Source organism: Pristiophorus japonicus, chromosome 30 (assembly GCF_044704955.1).
Source record: "Pristiophorus japonicus isolate sPriJap1 chromosome 30, sPriJap1.hap1, whole genome shotgun sequence".
In the NCBI taxonomy this organism is placed as follows: Eukaryota; Metazoa; Chordata; class Chondrichthyes; family Pristiophoridae; genus Pristiophorus; species Pristiophorus japonicus.
Window position 1 is genome coordinate 6,320,205 of NC_092006.1, and position 18,715 is coordinate 6,338,919.

The 18,715-nt window shown below is 53.7% G+C and overlaps 1 long non-coding RNA gene across 1 annotated transcript; it reads right to left on the bottom strand.

Moving 5' to 3' along the window:
* Positions 1 to 11,874: 11,874 nt before the first annotated feature.
* Positions 11,875 to 18,663, bottom strand: LOC139240250 (uncharacterized). The gene is made up of 3 exons (XR_011588699.1): positions 18,597 to 18,663; positions 17,407 to 17,485; positions 11,875 to 12,221 (listed from the first exon to the last, which is right to left on the bottom strand). It is a non-coding gene; the product is annotated as an uncharacterized lncRNA (long non-coding RNA).
* Positions 18,664 to 18,715: the final 52 nt, after the last annotated feature.

Below are 18,715 nucleotides of genomic sequence, written 5' to 3' on the forward strand. Positions count from 1 at the left end.
ACAGCTCCGGTCACGTGGGGTGGCAGCCGCAGCCGGCCTCGTGCGCCGACCGTTGATTGAGATGGGGGGGGGGGGGGAGGGTGGAGAGGCGTGTTTCCCGGCAACCCTCGCGGTCGGGCCGCTGGCCGCAAGGCGTTCTGGGAGTTGTAGTTCAATGGACGATTTGTAGTTCAATGGGGAATTTGTAGTTCAATGGGGCATTTGTAGTTCAATGGGGCATTTTCAGTAGCTTCAAGTTGTTGAGGCCAGTTCACTAAATATATTCAAGAAGGAGTTAGATGTGGCCCTCACGTCTAAAGGGATCAAGGGGTATGGAGAGAAAGCAGGAATGGGGTACTGAAGTTGCATGATCAGCCATGATCTTATTGAATGGTGGTGCAGGCTCGAAGGGCCGAATGGCCTGCTCCTGCACCTATTTTCTATGTTTCTATGGACTGCAGCGGTTCAAGAAGGCGGCTCACCACAACCTTCTCATCGGCACTATTTTGAAGAAGCAGGGGAGTTCTCCCCGGTGTCCTGGGGCCAATATTTCACCATCATAGGCAGTCCCTCGAAGCGAGGATGACTTGCTCCCACGCCAAAAAGGGAAGAGTTCACAGGTGTTTCAATGAAGGACCTAATATTCCGGGTCCCAAACTACATCCAGAAGGGTGGAAGATGGCTGTGGGTGGATTCTTTTAACGTGGGGTGGCCGTTGCACACCAGCCACCACACGGGCTTGACAGAGCGAGGTCTTGGTCCAGTGGCAAGGGTTAACCAGGACGACTGGAGACCAGCTCTGCTGCACGGACCCAGTGCACAGGCATATCGCACAGTGTGGGCTGGGCCCGTGCTGCCCCTGGGCCCTCAGCTCTTCTGGGCCCCGAACTCTCGCCTCTCCTGGGCCCCGGTCACTTCCCTCTACGGACGCTCGCCGCTCCTTCGCCCCTCCTGCTGTGCCTGCCCGCACTGCGACCAGCGGCCTGGCTTCGTGGCAGTTGCCCTCCTGCAGCAGCACGCGCTGCTCCCTGCAGTGGTATACCCACCGCACGCTGCTCCCTCCAATGGCCCCGGCCCGCTGATGGTCTTCCACGCTGGGTCTTGCCGATTTCCAGACCATCAGCAGGCCGGGGCCATTGGAAGGAGCAGCGCGCAGCGGCCCGGCCCAGAAATCAGCCAATATTTATCCCTTAATCAACACAACAACCAAAAAAACAGATGATCCGGGTCATTATCTCATTGCTGTCTGTGGGAGCTTGCTGTGCGCAAATCGAGCTGCCGCGTTTCCCACAATACAACAGTGGCTGCACTTCATTGGCTATAAAGCACTTTTGGGTGGGACGTCCGGTGGTCGTGAAAAGCGCTATTTAAATCCAAGTCTTTCTCCCTCAAATATTGGCTAAGAATGAATCCCAAGAATTAAGATGAACAGATTCGTGAACTATAGGGATTATGGGGATCAGGCAAGATAAGTGGAGTTGAGGCCAATGATCTTATTAAATGGCGGAGCAGGCGTGCAGGGCCATTTAGCCTATTCCTGCTTCTCTTTCTTATGTTCTATTTCCTCTGTTATATCAAATCTCCAAGGGTGATATTATACATTGTGTTGGCAGACTATTCAACTGCAGGGGCATTGCAATCAGGCCCAATTCTGTCTTCAATGTTCATGAACAAGGTCCAATGAATAATCTGTCTGATTTCCCCCTCTCCCGCAAAACCAATTGCAACAAATCCCCAAGGGTGATATTATACATTGTGTTGACAGACTATTCAACTGCAGGGGCATTGCAATCAGGCCCAATTCTGTCTTCAATGTTCATGAACAAGGGCCAATGAATAATCTGTCTGATTTCCCCCTCTCCCGCAAAACCAATTGCAATACACCTGTTACCATCACACGAGCTGAAATCCATTAACACATAATCTACAGGTCAAACCTCCTGCTCTGCCTTAGCCAGCTGAGTCAGGAACGTGGTGCTTTAAACTTACTTATAAAATGGCACACGCCTTTTAGGCTACAATCAGGAACGGGGCAGTAAATTGGGCCCCACGTGCCCTCTCCGGTGGACATAAAAGATCCCACGGCACCGTTCGAAGAGCAGGGGAGTTCTCCCTGGTGTCAACATTTATCCCTGAACCAACACCTAAACCAGATGATCTGGTCGTGATCACATTGCTGTGTGTGGGAGCTTGTTGTGCACAAATTGTCTGCCGCGTTTCCTACATTGCAACAGTGACACTTCAAAAAAGTACTTCATTGGCTGTGAAGCACTTTGGGACGTCATCATCAGCATCGGCAGTCCCTCGAAGCGAGGATGACTTGCTTCCACGCCAAAAAGGGATGAGTTCACAGGTGTTTCAATGAAGGACCTAATATTCCGGGTCCCGAGCTACATCCTGAAGGATGGAAGATGCCTGTGGGTGGATTTTTTTAACGTGGGGTGGCCTGTTGCACATCAGCCACCACACGGGGCTTGAGAGAGCTGGGTCTTGGTCCAGTGGCAAGGGTTAACCAGGACGACTGGAGACCAGCTCTGCTGCACGGACCTAGTGCGCGCACACATCGCACAGTGTGGGCTGGGCCCGTGCTGCCCCTGGGCCCTCGCCTCTCCTGGGCCCCGGTCACTGCCCTCTACGGACTCTCGCCGCTCCTGCGCCCCTCCTGCTGTGCCTGCCCGCACTGCGACCAGCGACCTGGCTTTGTGTCTGTCGCCCTCCTGCAGCAACACGCGCTGCTCCCTGCAGTGGCCCCGCCCTCCTGATGCTCTTGCAGGCCAGGACTGCGTCGATCTCCGGGCCGTACTGAGGCCGTGAAAGGCGCTAGATAAATGCAAGTCTTTCTTTAACGCTGGAACTGCACATTGGCAGGAAACACAGGAACTACAAAAGGAGGATTCAATCGATTTATTGGAATAATTTTCCATTATTCCTATTCCACACCATCCTGCCTCTTTGGACATTTTCAGGAAGCAAACCTCCTCCCTCCCCTCCCTCACCACCCCACCAAAAAGTTTCAACATGATCCGGACAGGATGCGTTTAATAACCAGGTTTCTGTGCAAGAATTGGGTGTTTTGTTGGAGAAGGGTGAGGTTTTACATCCACGTGTACCCGAAACACGTCCCTCGCTTCGGGAGCAGACGACAAATCTCCTCCAGTTCTCTGGGCCCCTGTGCCCCGTGGGTAGTCCCACAGCAGCAAACGTTTATAGAAGCAGGGATGGGGCAAATCGGGGAACTGTAGTGGCGGAGCCGGACACTCCCCGGAGGCATTTGGAAGCACGGCCTAAACCGGTGGTGATCTATTAGCCGACTGGATGAGGTAAGACAATAGCAGCACTTCAGGGGGTCAGGGAAAGAGAGACGTGGGGGTGAGATGACACGACAAAGTGAGGCAGCGAGGAAGATACCATCAAGAGCACTCCAGACGAGGTGCCACTGATCACCCGAACCCTGCAGGCTACAATGTACAGTTCCAGTCGGGACGTGTAACAGCGAGTCAAACTCTGGGCGGGGGGAATAAAAGTGACAGGCCTTGGGGGAATGAGGGATAAATCCTATCCAGTGATGTCCCAAAATACTGCATCGGTTTCTCTGTAATAAATACTTCTGTCATAGTCTTCGGACTTAACTTTATCTGGTGCTGTCTAAGCGACAATGCAAAAACCTCCTGTTATTTACTCGGCTAAGGAAAGAATAAAAATCACGACCGCAGGGTCACTGAATCGTAGAAATTTACAGCACGGAAGGAGGCCATTTCGTGTCCGCGCCGGCTGACCAAGAGCCACCCAGCCTAATCCCACTCTCGGTCCGTAGCCCTGTCGGTTACGGCACTTCAAGCTGCACATCCAGGTACTGTTTAAATGTGGTGAGGGTTTCTGCCTCTACCACCCTTTCAGGCAGCGAGTTCCACCCCAGACCCCCACCACCCTCTGGGTGAAGACATTTCCCCTCAAATCCCCTCTAAACCTCCCCCCAATGACTTTCAATCTCTGCCCCCTGGTTGTTGACCCCTCTGCCCAGGGGACACAGGTCCGTCCTATCCACTCTATCCAGGCCCCTCATCATTTTACACACCTCAATCAGGTCTCCCCCTCAGCCTCCTCTGTTCCAAAGAAAACAAACTCCAGCCTCTCCAATCTTTCCTCGTGGTTAAACTGCTCCAGTCCCGGCAACATCCTGGTCATGACACACGGCACGAGCTGGACTGAGAGGCGAGGATGCTTCGGTGAAAACGCGCCCCGATTTCAGGCCACGTTAAGCGCCAACCCAGTGGGCAGAAACAGCAGGAGGTCTTTCATTACGGCAACTCGAGTCAGGATTTTATTTCGTGCCATCCTCCGCCAAACGAGCACCGGAAAATCACGGCATTTTGTGTTTTCAAAAAAAAGCTGTCTGGAGATGAAGGGGGTTGACTTATAAAGAAAGGTTGAGCAGGTTGGGCCTCTACTCATTGGAGGTTAGAAGAATGAGAGGTGATCTTATCGAAATGTATAAGATTCTGAGGGGGCTGGACAGGGTAGATGCAGAGAGGATGTTTCCCCCTCGTGGGGGAATCTAGAACTAGGGAGCACATAGTTTCTGAATGAGGGATCGCCCATTTAAAACAGAGATAGAAACATAGAAAATAGGTGCAGGAGCAGGCCATTCGGCCATTCGGCCCTTCGAGCCTGCACCGCCATTCAATGAGTTCATGGCTGAACATGAAACTTCAGTACCCCATTCCTGCTTTCTCGCCATACCCCTTGATCCCCCGAGTAGTAAGGACTACATCTAACTCCTTTTTGAATATATTTAGTGAATTGGCCTCAACAACTTTCTGTGGTAGAGAATTCCACAGGTTCACCACTCTCTGGGTGAAGACGTTTCTCCTCATCTCGGTCCTAAATGGCTTACCCCTTATCCTTAGGCTGTGACCCCTGGTTCTGGACTTCCCCAACATTGGGAACATTCTTCCTGCATCTAACCTGTCTAAACCCGTCAGAATTTTAAACGTTTCTATGAGGTCCCCTCTCATTCTTCTGAACTCCAGTGAATACAAGCCCAGTTGATCCAGTCTTTCTTGATAGGTCAGTCCCACCATCCCGGGAATCAGTCTGGTGAACCTTCGCTGCACTCCCTCAATAGCAAGAATGTCTTTCCTCAAGTTAGGAGACCAAAACTGTACACAATACTCCAGGTGTGGCCTCACCAAGGCCCTGTACAACTGCAGTAAGACCTCCCTGCCCCTGTACTCAAATCCCCTCGCTATGAAGGCCAACATGCCATTTGCTTTCTTAACCGCCTGCTGTACCTGCATGCCAACCTTCAATGACTGATGTACCATGACACCCAGGTCTCGTTGCACCTTCCCTTTTCCTAATCTGTCACCATTCAGATAATAGTCTGTCTCTCTGTTTTTACCACCAAAGTGGATAACCTCACATTTATCCACATTATACTTCATCTGCCATGCATTTGCCCACTCACCTAACCTATCCAAGTCACTCTGCAGCCTCATAGCATCCTCCTCGTAGCTCACACTGCCACCCAACTTAGTGTCATCTGCAAATTTGGAGATACTACATTTAATCCCCTCATCTAAATCATTAATGTACAATGTAAACAGTTGGGGCCCCAGCACAAAACCTTGCGGTACCCCACTAGTCACTGCCTGCCATTCTGAAAAGTACCATTTATTCCTACTCTTTGCTTCCTATCTGCCAACCAGTTCTCAATCCACGTCAGCACACTACCCCCAATCCCATGTGCTATAACTTTGCACATTAATCTCTTGCGTGGGACCTTGTCAAAAGCCTTCTGAAAATCCAAATACACCACATCAACTGGTTCTCCCTTGTCCACTCTACTGGAAATATCCTCAAAAAATTCCAGAAGATTTGTCAAGCATGATTTCCCTTTCACAAATCCATGCTGACTTGGACCTATCATGTCACCTCTTTCCAAATGTGCTGCTATGACATCCTTAATAATTGATTCCATCATTTTACCCACTGCCGATGTCAGGCTGGCCGGTCTATAATTCACTTTTTTCTCTCCCTCCTTTTTTAAAAAGTGGGGTTACATTGTGATGTGCGACAACGTGCGCACCGTGTGACGTGTGACAATGTGCGTGGTGTGTGATAATGTACACGCGTATGATGTGTTACAATATACACGTGTGATGTGTTACAATATACACAGACGTGTGATGTGCTACAATATACACAGACGTGTGATGTGCTAAAATATACATGTATGTGATGTGTTGCAATATACACACGTGTGCTGTGTTACAATATACACACCGTGTCGTGTGTTACGATATTCATGTGTGATGTGTTACAATATACACGCGTGATGTGTTACAGTATACATGCGTGTGCTGTGTTACAATATACATGCTGTGTGATGTGTTACAATATACACACGTGTGGTGTTATAATATACATGCTGTGTGATATGTTACAGTATACACACATGTGCTGTTACAATATTCACGTGTGATGTGTTACAATATACACGCATGTGATGTGTTGCAATATACATACGCGTGTGTGATGTGTTACAATATACACAGGTCGTGTGATGTGTTACAATATACACACGCTGTGTGATGTGTTACAGTATATACACGAGGAGGAATTTCTTCTGGTGAATCTGTGGAATTCTCTGCCCCAGGGAGCTGTGGAGGCTGGGTCATTGAGTATATTTAAGGTGGAGATAGACAGATTTTTGAGCGATAAGGGAGTGAAGGGTTATGGGGAGCGGGCAGGGAAGTGGAGCTGAGTCCATGATCGGATCAGCCGTGATCGTATTGAATGGCGGAGCAGGCTCGAGGGGCCGAATGGCCGGCTCCTGCTCCTATTTCTTATGTTCGGTCAGGATCTGGAAGAGGAACAACAGGGTCGTTGCAGTCCACACCATCGAGGCAACTTTTGTCTTCCACTTGCTGACGAATGCACCGCCCGCAGCCAAAGCAACGGCCCGCGACCTCGAGCGCTCAGATGTGGGCAAACAGCTACGACCAATCGCGGTAAATTATAACGAAAGGGTTGCGGAAGTGCTGCAATCAAACAAGGCAGCACCTGCGCTCGATGGTTTCCCACACAAGAGATTGGTGGCAAAATTAAAGCACATGGTATTGGGGGTAATGTACTGACGTGGATAGAGAACTGGTTGGCAGACAGGAAGCAGAGAGTCGGGATAAACGGGTCCTTTTCAGAATGGCAGGCAGTGACTAGTGGGGTGCCGCAGGGCTCAGTGCTGGGACCCCAGCTCTTTACAATATACATTAATGATTTAGACGAAGGAATTGAGTGTAATATCTCCAAGTTTGCAGATGACACTAAGTTGGGTGGCGGTGTGAGCTGTGAGGGGGATGCTAAGAGGCTGCAGGGTGACTTGGACAGGTTAGGTGAGTGGGCAAATGCATGGCAGATGCAGTATAATGTGGATAAATGTGAGGTTATCCACTTTGGGGGCAAAAACACGAAAGCAGATTATCTTCTGAATGGCGGCAGACTAGGAAAAGGGGAGGTGCAACGAGACCTGGGTGTCATGGTACATCAGTCATTGAAAGTTGGTATGCAGGTACAGCAGGCGGTGAAGGCGGCAAATGGCATGTTGGTCTTCATAACTAGGGGATTTGAGTATAGGAGCAGGGAGGTCTTACTGCAGTTGTACAGGGCCTTGGTGAGGCCCCACCTGGAATATTGTGTTCAGTTTTGGTCTCCTAATCTGAGGAAGGACATTCTTGCTATTGAGGGAGTGCAGCGAAGGTTCACCAGACTGATTCCAGGGATGGCTGGACTGACATATGAGGAGAGTCTGGATCAACTGGGCCTTTATTTCACTGGAGTTTAAAAGTATGAGAGGGGATCTCATAGAAACATATAAAATTCTGACGGGACTGGACAGGTTAGATGCGGGAAGAATGTTCCCGATGTTGGGGAAGTCCAGAACCAGGGGACACAGTCTTAGGATAAGGGGCAGGCCATTTAGGACCGAGATGAAGAGAAACTTCTTCACCCAGAGAGTTGTTAACCTGTGGAATTCCCTCCCGCAGAGAGTTGTTGAGGCCAGTTCACTGGATATATTCAAGAGGGAGTTAGATATGACCCTTACAGCTAAAGGGATCAAGGGGTATGGAGAGAAAGCAGGAATGGGGTACTGAAGTTGCATGATCAGCCATGATCTTATTGAATGGTGGAGCAGGCTCGAAGGGCCGAATGGCCTGCTCCTGCACCTATTTTCTATGTTTTGCAATTTCTCTGCGATGAAAAGAAAAATGGTTACGTTAATATTCGCCTTGCGTTGATTCCCTGCTCTCCCCTGCCCTGCCCTGCCACCTCCGTCTCCTTCACAGTTCCTTCTCTGTCCGCTTGTCCTCTCCCATTGCGACTAGCGAGCTTGTCGACTCCTTCTTCGAGTAGTTCAGGAAATCGCTGACTTCACGGCCTCCCTGACCAACTAAAGGACACAGAGTAAGAATCACAAAAGTTAACATGCAGGTACAGCAAGCAATTAAGAGAGCAAATGGTATGTCGGCCTTTATTACAGGAGGATTTGAGTACAGGAGTAAAGACGTCTTACTGCAATTATACAGGGCCCTGGTGAGACCGCACCTGGAGTATTGTGCACAGTTTGGGTCTCCTTACCCAGGGAAGGATATACTTGCCATTGAGGGAGTGCAGCGAAGGTGATTCCATCAACCAGACTGATTCCTGGGATGGGGGGATTGTCCTACAAGGCCGATATTCTCTGGAGTTTAGAAGAATGAGAGGTGATCTCATTGAAACGTACAAAGTTCTTACAGGGTAGATGCAGGGAGGATGTATCCCCCGGGCTGGGGAGTCTAGAACCAGGGGGGTCACACAGTCTCAGGATAAGGGCTCGGCCATTCAGGACTGAGATGAGGAGGAATTTCTTCACTCAGAGGGTGGTGAATCTTTGCAATTCTCTGCCCCCAGAGGGCTGTGGAGGCTCAGTCACTGAGTATATTCAAGGCCGAGATCGATAGATTTTTGAATATTAAGGGAATCGAGGGATTGGGCGGAGAAAGTGGAGTTGAGGTCGAAGATCAGCCGCGATCTCATTGAATGGCGGAGCAGGCTCGAGGGGCCGAATGGCCTCCTCCTGCTCCTAGTTCTTATGAATCCAAAGTACCGACAACTTAGTGTGGGTTCAGTTCCCACAAACAGGTGCAGTGCTCAATAAAGAATTTGCATTTATATAGTGCCTTTCACGACCTGAGGATGTCCCAAATGCAGCACTTTATGACGTGTAGTCATGGTTGTAACATCCTCCAGCCCCGAGATCTCTGCCCTCCTCCAATTCTGCCCTCTTGCCCATCCCCCGATTTCCATCGCTCCACCATCGGTGGCCGTGCCTTCAGCTGCCCGAGGCCCCAAGCTCTGGAACTCCCTCCCTAAACCTCTCCGTCCCTCTCTCCTCTCCTTTAAGACGCTCCTTAAAACCGACCTCTTTGACCCAGCTTTTGGTCGCCTGTCCCCAATATCTCCTTATGTGGCTCGGGGGTCACATTTTGTCTGATCATTGCTTCCGTGAAGCGCCTCGGGATGTTTTACTACATTAAAGGCGCTATATAAATGCAAGTCTTTCGAACTGCACCATCTACAGCTGGGACTGAGCTCAATCCCCAGACAGCAGTGGCACTTTCCCCTAGGCGAGAGAAAATTCCTCTTCACCTATTTCCCCCCCCCCAACAAATAACGTCAAGCACTGTAGCTCATACTTCCTCGGAGATTGTTTTCTTCCAGCAGGACCGTCGGGAACCTGCAAACAAACGATCGCAAAGATAAATCTACCGAGCGTCTTCTAAACATTCTCTTTAGTGTTGAAGTCGCCATTCCTTCTGCAGCGCGACAGAGACCAGGTTTGCTCACTCACGTATAGTACTGTAACAGGAGGCCATTCAGCCCCTCGAGCCTGTTCCCACAGGTCATCGCCCCCCCCCCCGTGCTCGCTGACCGACATTGGCTCCCGGTTAAGCAACGCCTCGATTTCAAAATTCTCATCCTCGTTTTCAAACCCCTCCACGGCCCTCGCCCCCTCCCTCCGTTAACATAAGAAATCGGAGCAGGAGTCGGCCATTCGGCCCCTCGAGCCTGCTCTGCCATTTAATACGATCATGGCCGATCCGATCTTGGCCACAACTGCACTTCCCCGCCCACTCCCCATAACCCTTTACTCTCGGCTGCAGAGAACTGTATCTATCCTCCCCAATCATACTGTACCCTGCCACTACAACTTGAATGGCCCCCTGTACCACGGTGCTGTGGTCAGTTTGCTCAGCCTCCCTGCAGTCCCTGCTCTCGTCCACACAGGGAGCAAGAGCCTCGAACCTGTTGGACAAGAGCAAGGGCCGAGGCTCCTCCATCACTACCTCCCGAGTCCCCATACCTGCCTCGCTCGTAGTCACAGCCTCCTGTCCCACACCACGGACCAAACTTGAATGAATTCATCTCAGGGTTGTGATTGCCTCCTGGAACACAGCGTCCAGGTAACTCTGCCCCCTCCCTGATGTGTCGCAGTGTCTGCAGCTCGGACCCCAGCTCATCAATACACGGAGCCCAAGTTCCTCGAGCTGCAGACACTTTTAGTGACGTTGGTTGAGGGATAAATATCGACCCCAGGACACCGGGGAGAACTCCCCCTGCTCTTCTTCCGATCGTGGCCCCGGGATCTTTTACATCCACCCGAGAGGGCAGACGGGGCCTCGGTTTAATGTCCCCTCCGAAAGAGAGCACCTCCGACAGTGCGGCACTCCCTCAGTACTGACCCTCCGGCAGCGCAGTACGGCGCTCCCTCAGTACTGCCCCTCCAACAGTGCGGCACTCCCTCAGTACTGCCCCTCCGACGCTCCCTCAGTACTGCCCCTCCGACAGCGCAGTACGGCGCTCCCTCAGTACTGCCCCTCCAACAGTGCGGCACTCCCTCAGTACTGCCCCTCCGACGCTCCCTCAGTACTGCCCCTCCGACAGCGCAGTACGGCGCTCCCTCAGTACTGCCCCTCCAACAGTGCGGCACTCCCTCAGTACTGCCCCTCCAACAGCGCTCCCCCAGTACTGCCCCTCCGACAGTACGGCGCTCCCTCAGTACTGCCCCTCCGACAGCGCAGTACGGCGCTCCCTCAGTACTGCCCCTCCGACAGTACGACGCTCCCTCAGCACTGCCCCTCCGACAGTACGGCGCTCCCTCAGTACTGCCCCTCCGACAGCGAAGTACGGCGCTCCCTCAGTACTGCCCCTCTGACAGCGCAGTACGGCGCTCCCTCAGTATCACCCCTCCGACAGTACGGCGCTCCCTCAGTACCGCCCCTCCGACAGTACAGCGCTCCCTCGGTACCGCCAATCCGACAGTGCAGTGCTCCCTCAATAGCGCCCCTCCGAAAGTGCAGTGCTCCCTCAGTACCACCCCTCCGACAGTGCGGGGCTCCCTCAGTACTGCCCTTCCGACAGTGCGGGGCTCCCTCAGTACCGCCCCTCCGACAGTGCAGTGCTCCCTCAGTACCGCCCCTCCGACAGTGCGGCGCTCCCTCAGTACCGCCCCTCCGACAGTGCAGAGCTCCCTCAGTACCGCCCCTCCGACAGTGCGGCGCTCCCTCAGTACCGCCCCTCCGACAGTGCGGCGCTCCCTCAGTACCGCCCCTCCGACAGTGCGGCGCTCCCTCAGTACCGCCCCTCCGACAGTGCGGCGCTCCCTCAGTATCGCCCCTCCGACAGTGCGGCTCTCCCTCAGTACTGGCACTGGGAGTGACAGCCTAGATTTCTGTGCTCAAGTCCCTGGAGTGGGGCTTGAACCCACGACCTTCTGACTCAGAGGCGAGTGCGTTACCCAATGAGCCACGGCCGACACGCTAGCTCAATATTATATACGACATATAATGCCAACTATTTAATAATCTATATGTGCCTTTAATTATAGTTCCTACGAGCAATGGGGGCCCATTCTGCCAACACCATCACTGAGGCCCTGGTGCACCAACAGAGCACAATGACCCACCTCGAAGTCAGCACGCGATTCGCTGAGTGTTTGCAACCACACCCAGAGCCCCACGGTACTTCCCCGTAGTGCCATGTGGCAAAGCTTTGCGTAAATAAAACGTTGCATCTTGAACGATGTCGCTCGCTGCTGCCAGCGGTGCCCGGAGAGGCTCTCACCCTCGCACATCGTAATCGGAAGGCCCGTCATTGGCTGGAGCATCCACCTTGGCGATCACGATATGAGGATCGCTCGTCAGCTGGAACACAAAGCGGTTCGATGATTGGCTTTGCGCAAGATCAGAACTAGGAGCAGGAGTCGGCCATTCGGCCCCTTGAGCCTGCTCCGCCATTCAATGAGGTCACGGGCTGACCTTCGACCTCAACCCCACTTTCCCGCCCGATCCCTCGATTCTCTGAAAATCAAAAAAATCTACCGATCTCCGCCTTGAATATACTCAACGGCTGAGTCTCCACAGCCCTCTGGGGCAGAGAATCCCAAAGATTCACCCCCCTCTGAGTGAAGAAATCCCTCCTCATCTCAGTCCTCAATGGCCGAGCCCTTATCCTGAGACTGTGTGACCCCCTGGTTCTAGACTCCCCAGCCCGGGGGGAAACACCCTCCCTGCATCTACCCTGTCAAGCCCCCTCAGAATCTTGTGTTTCAATGAGATCACCTCTCCAGAGAGTATCGGCCCATTCTACACAATCTCTCATTAGGACAATGCCCCCCCATCCCAGGAATCAATCCAGTGAAGGTTTGTTGCACCGCCTCTAAGGGTAATATATTCTTCCTCAGGTGAGGAGACCAAATTTTGCACACAGTTTACCTTGCGATGTACAAAAAGGCCAAGTCTGCTTTCCAAGTTTCCAGCATTAAGTTTCCAGGTTGCATTTATTCACCTGTTAAGCCCACAGGTGAGCTGGCAAAAAAAAAGTTACGAGAAAGTCAAAGCGGGAAAGTTTTAAAGAAAAGACTTGCATTTAAATAGCGCCTTTCACAACCACCGGATGTCTCAAAGCGCTTTACAGCCAATGAAGTACTTTTTCTGGAGTGCGGTCGCTGTTGTATTGTGGGAAACGCAACAGCCAATTTGCGCACAGCAAGCTCCCACACACAGCAATGTGATAATGACCCGGATCATCTGTTTTAGTGATGTTGGTTGAGGGATAAATATTGGCCCCAGGACACCGGGGAGAACTCCCCCTGCTCTTCTTCCAATAGTGGCCCCGGGATCTTTTACATCCACCCGAGAGGGCAGACGGGGCCTCGGTTTAACGTCTCATCCGAAAGACGGCCCCTCCGACAGTGCGGCGCTCCCTCAGTACTGCCCCTCCGACAGTGCGGCGCTCCCTCAGTACTGCCCCTCCGACACTCCCTCAGTACTGCCCCTCCGACAGTGCGGCGCTCCCTCAGTACTGCCCTTCCGACAGTACGGCGCTCCCTCAGCACTGCCCCTCTGACAGTGCGGCGCTCCCTCAGCACTGCCCCTCCGACAGTGCGGCGCTCCCTCAGTACTGCCCTTCCAACAGTGCGGCGCTCCCTCAGTACCGCCCCTCCGACAGTGCGGCGCTCCCTCAGTACTGCCCCTCCGACAGTGCGGTGCTCCCTCAGTACCGCCCCTCCGACAGTGCGGCGCTCCCTCAGTACCGCCCCTCCGACAGTGCGGTGCTCCCTCAGTACCGCCCCTCCGACAGTGCAGCGCTCCCTCAGCACCGCCCCTCCGACAGTGCGGCGCTCCCTCAGCACCGCCCCTCCGACAGTGCGGCGCTCCCTCAGCACCGCCCCTCCGACAGTGCGGCGCTCCCTCCGCGCGTCAGCCTGGATTTTTGTGCTCAAGTCTCTGGAGCGGGGACTCGAACTCACGACCTTCTGACTCGGAGGCGAGTGTGCCAGTCACCGTGCCACGGCTAATCTTCGGTTTGTGCCCGAGGTGTCCGATCTCGGCCAGGGCAAGTGCGCCCGGCCTCACGGGGGCCCGATTGGTCTCCTGTGCATCACGGAGTGGTCTCCCAGGAGGAGACGGCGCCTTCGAGAGAAAGGGGGGGGGGGGGGGGGGGGAACCAACGAGCGAACGGAGAAAACAAGGCCGACACTCGCCATCTCTCCCAGCTGCCTGTACGTGGGCTCCAGGTTCTTGCAATGGCTGCACCACGGGGCGTAGAACACAATCAGGGCATCTTTCGAGGCGTCGTTCAGTATGTCGAAGTTCTCAGCTACAACCGCCTGGACAAAAGAGGGGGGGGAAACTCCAATAGAGCTCACTCCTGCAGTCATAGCACAATCTCACAGCACAGGAGGCCATTCGGCCCATCTTGCCTGTGCCGGCCCTTAGATAGAGTGATCCAATTAGTCCCACTCCCATCGGCTCTTTCCAAGCAGCATTTTCCTTTCACAGATAGATAGATTTTTAAGCAATAAGGGAATTCAGGGTTACGGGGAGCGGGCGGGTAAGTGGAGCTGAGTCCACGGCCAGATCAGCCGTGGATCTTGTTGAATGGCGGAGCAGGCTCGAGGGGCTAGATGGCCTACTCCTGGTCCTAATTCTTATGAAAGTACAGGTCTGTCCAGCGGCAGCGTTGAGAACCCGGAGTTCCAGAATCCGCACCAATCGGTGGCAGGGTCGTTCGGAATCCGTAAAATGGTCCGGAATCCGCCCGATGACCCTGCCGACCTCGGGAGGGCCCCGGAGCTGCCCGGCCTTGGGCCTCGCCGCCGCTCGCCTCGCCCCACCCCCCCCCCCCCCTTACCTCGGGGCCTCCTCGTTGGCCGAGGGCCCCCTCTCCCCCCACCCACATCCTCCGCGGAGGCCGACTTTCCGAAACCCAGGAAATACCCGAAGCTGGGCTCGTGTGTTTCCGGATTCCGGACCGGGCTCGAATTTTAGGCGCTGCACCTGTACCTCTCCAGTCCGGGACCTTTGGTCCGGCAATACCCCCTGGTCCGGCATCGACCCGCGCTGTGTCCTGGGGCTGGCTGCTCCTCCTCCCCCCCCCTCTCTCCCCGCTGCCTCCGGTGTTCCCTCCGAGGTCAGGTCGGGGCGGAGAGGGAGCGAGGCGGCTGACTGAGGCACCGAAGCTGGGCCTGAGAAATGCTGCGCAGTCAGTTTCTGCGTCGCGCATGCGCAGAACACAGCTGAGTGTTTTCCCCCCACACCTCCAGCACGAGTTAAAGTTTCCATTGTTGGGGACAAAGGGACTATGGCCAGGCATTCCGCGCTGACTGTCCCTTTGACTGCTCTTAAGTACCCTATTAGTGGGTGTCAATGGCCCCATCCCGGGCCGCATTGTCCGCTGTGATGGCGTGAATGTCCGTTCGGCCTGCCATTGTCTCTGTTGAGGTCCTACTCTGGGGTCTATTGGTGCCTGGGGAGTGTCGGACTGGCCCTGCCTGCCTGCGGGGCTCTGAGTCGCGTTGATGATGTGGACTGCCTGATCCATCGCCGTGTTGGGAGGCAGAATTGCGGGCGTATATTATTTTCGTCTCTTCCTCCCCAGCCATGAAAGTTTGAGCTATCAACGTCGCCGCTTCCAAGGTCAAATCCTTGTTCTCGATTAATTTGCGGAAGATTCCCACGTGACCGATACCCTCGATAAAGAAGTCCCTTAGCATCTCCCCCCTGCAGGCGTCTGTGAACTTACAGAGGCTGGCCAAACGCCGGAGGTCCGCTACGAAGTCCGGTATGCTCTGTCCTTCACGACGTCGGTGGGTGTAGAATCTGTGTCGGGCCATGTGTATGCTGCTCGCCGGTTTGAGGTGCTCCCCGATCAATTTGCTAAGTTCTTCAAAGGTTTTGTCCGCCGGCTTTTCGGGTGCTAGTAAGTCCTTCATGAGCGCGTAAGTCTTTGGTCCGCAGCCGGTCAGGAGATGAGCCCTTCGCTTGTCGGCCGCTGCATCCCCCAGCCAGTCTTTGGTAACGAAACTTTGCTGAAGCCTCTCGACAAAATCGTCCCAGTCTTCCCCAACACAGTACTGTTCCTCTGTGCTACCGGTGGCCATTCTCGTGGGTCGTGAATTCCCGTTTCTCGTCGCCAATGTAAAGTCCTTACTCTACAGCATGAAACCACACGAGGCACATTCCGGGGACAAGGTCACTCCACGACCGTAACTCTTTATTTCAGGACTCCAGAAGTGATGACCCTGCGTGGGACCTCCCTTTATATACCTGAGTGATCAGGTAAGGATTGTCTCCCACAAGCTCACCCCCTGTGGTCAAGGTGTGCATCTAGATTGAGTGCATACAGCAATACAGTGGTGTTACATTGTGGTTACAAATATGACAGGATTCGCCCATCAATGGTGCAACCTCCCGTTCCTGAAATCGACAGGCTCAAATAATTCCAACGGTATCCAGCATGGACAAAACCAGGTCTCCCAAAGGTTGTGTCAGTTGTGACTCAGTGGGCAGCGCACTCGCTCCTCCGAATCACAAGGGGGCAGTACTGAGGGAGCGCCGCGCTGTCGGAGGGGCAGCGCTGAGGGAGCGCCGCGCTGTCGGAGGGGCAGCGCTGAGGGAGCACCGCACTGTCGGAGGGGCAGTACTGAGGGAGCGCCGCACTGTCGGAGGGGCAGTACTGAGGGAGCGCCGCGCTGTTGGAGGGGCAGCACTGAGGGAGCGCCGCGCTGTCGGAGGGGCAGCGCTGAGGGAGCACCGCACTGTCGGAGGGGCAGCGCTGAGGGAGCGCCGCGCTGTCGGAGGGGCAGCGCTGAGGGAATGCCGCGCTGTCGGAGGGGCGGTACTGAGGGAGTGCTGCACTATCGGAGGGGCAGTACTGAGGGAGTGCTGCACTATCGGAGGGGCAGTACTAAGGGAGTGCTGCACTGTCGGAGGAGCGGCATTGAGGGAGTGCTGCACTGTCGGTAAGGGAGTGCTGCACTGTCGGAGAGGCGGTACTGAGGGAGCTCCGCACTGTCGGAGGGGCGGCGATGAGGGAGCACCGCACTGTCAGAGGTGCCAACTTTCGGATGAGACATTAAACCGAGGCCTGTCTGCTTTCTTAGGTGGACCTAAAAGATCCCACAGCACTGTTTTGAAGAGCAGGTGAATTCCCCCTAGTCTCATGGGGCCAATATTAATCCCTCAGCCAACATTACTAAAAAAAAAGATAATCTGGTCACTATCTCATTGCAGTTTGTGGGAGCTTGCTGTGCACAAACTGGCTGCTGCGTTTCCTACATTGCAACACTTCAAAAGTACTTTATCGGTTGTAAAGCGCTTTGGGACATCCGGAGATGGTGAACGGTGCTATATTTAATGTGGGTCTTTCTAAAATTTGCAGGAATATTTTCTCAGAAAGCCATAATTAAGCCTTAAATGCACTACTGCCCTCTACTGCCTGTGACTATCAGCTGCAAAAGCAAAGCCTTTTTAACCCAAAGAATTCCACCGGCCTGAATTCACGGTTGGCTACCATCGAAGCACCAGCTCCCACAGGCGTACTCACCGTGATAAGGGTGGCAGAGCCGAGAAGCTGGGCTGCTGCCTTCTCAAAGTCAGACGCAAGGCATTTGCAGCGTCCGCACCTGGAGGAGGGAGCAAAACTAAATGAGCAACCAACTCTCGAAACTTTGCAATTTAATTTTTAAAGTTAAAAACAAGGTGATGAGATCGCATTCAATTCTTGCGGATGAGACGTTAAACCGAGGTCCCCGTCTGCCCTCTCAGGCGGATGTAAAAGATCCCACGGCCACTATTTCGAAAAAGAGCAGGGGGAGTTCTCCCCGGTGTCCTGGGGCCAATATTTATCCCTCAGCCAACATCACTAAAAAATAATCATCTGGGTCATTATCACATTGCTGTTTGTGGGAGCTTGCTGTGTGCAAATTGCTGCGTTTCCTACTATGCAACAGTGATTGCACTTTGTTAAAAAAGAACTTCATTGGCTGTAAAGTCGTCCGGTGGTCATGAAAGGCGCTATAGAAATGTACGTCTTTCTTTTGCAAGGGACGACACAGCTGAGCTGAATGAAGGAGCTTAAATCGGCAAGAAATGTCTGTCGTGGGAGTCCTCGCGTCCAGCAGCCCAACCCTGCCCGCATAGGGGGCCCGCGAATCAACGCGCTATTTGACTACAGGGTGCGTCACAGCCAAACTCAATCCTGCTCTCCCGCAGCGACTCTGCGTTTCGCCGGGGGTAGGGTGGGCTGGGTCATAGCACAGCAACGGGGGTGCAGCAACCCCTGATTGATCCCATCCCTCTCTCCCTAATCCAAGGGCACTGAGGTCAAATCCAGCAGAACCAGTCAAACCCACTCCCCGAGAATGCAATCAGCCAAACTCATTTGAGGGGGGAGGAAAAGAGGGGGCAAACCTCTGGCACAAACCAATGGGGAGCAGCAGCCCTTAACTGATCCCACCCCCACCCTCCAACCCAATGGCACTGAGGCCAAATCCAGCAGAACCAGTCAAACGCAATCCCCCCACCCCCTTTAGAACGCAATCAGCCTAACTTGTGGTGCAATGGGGGAGGGGGAATTCTTGACATTAACCAATGGCAGAGCAGCAGCCCCTAACTGATCCCACCCCCTCAACCCAATGGCACTGAGGCCAAATCCAGCAGAAGCAGTCAAACCCATGCCAGCCTAACTCATTGACGGGGAGGTGCGGGGGGGGGGGATAAGCTTCTGGCACAAACCAATGGGGGAGCAGCAGCCCATCCCACTGCACGCCAAGAGACGTAGTTCTCCTTCCCTTCACCGCCATGGCAGCCATCAAGCAGCGAACTACATTTCCCAGGAGGGCATTGCGCCCGCT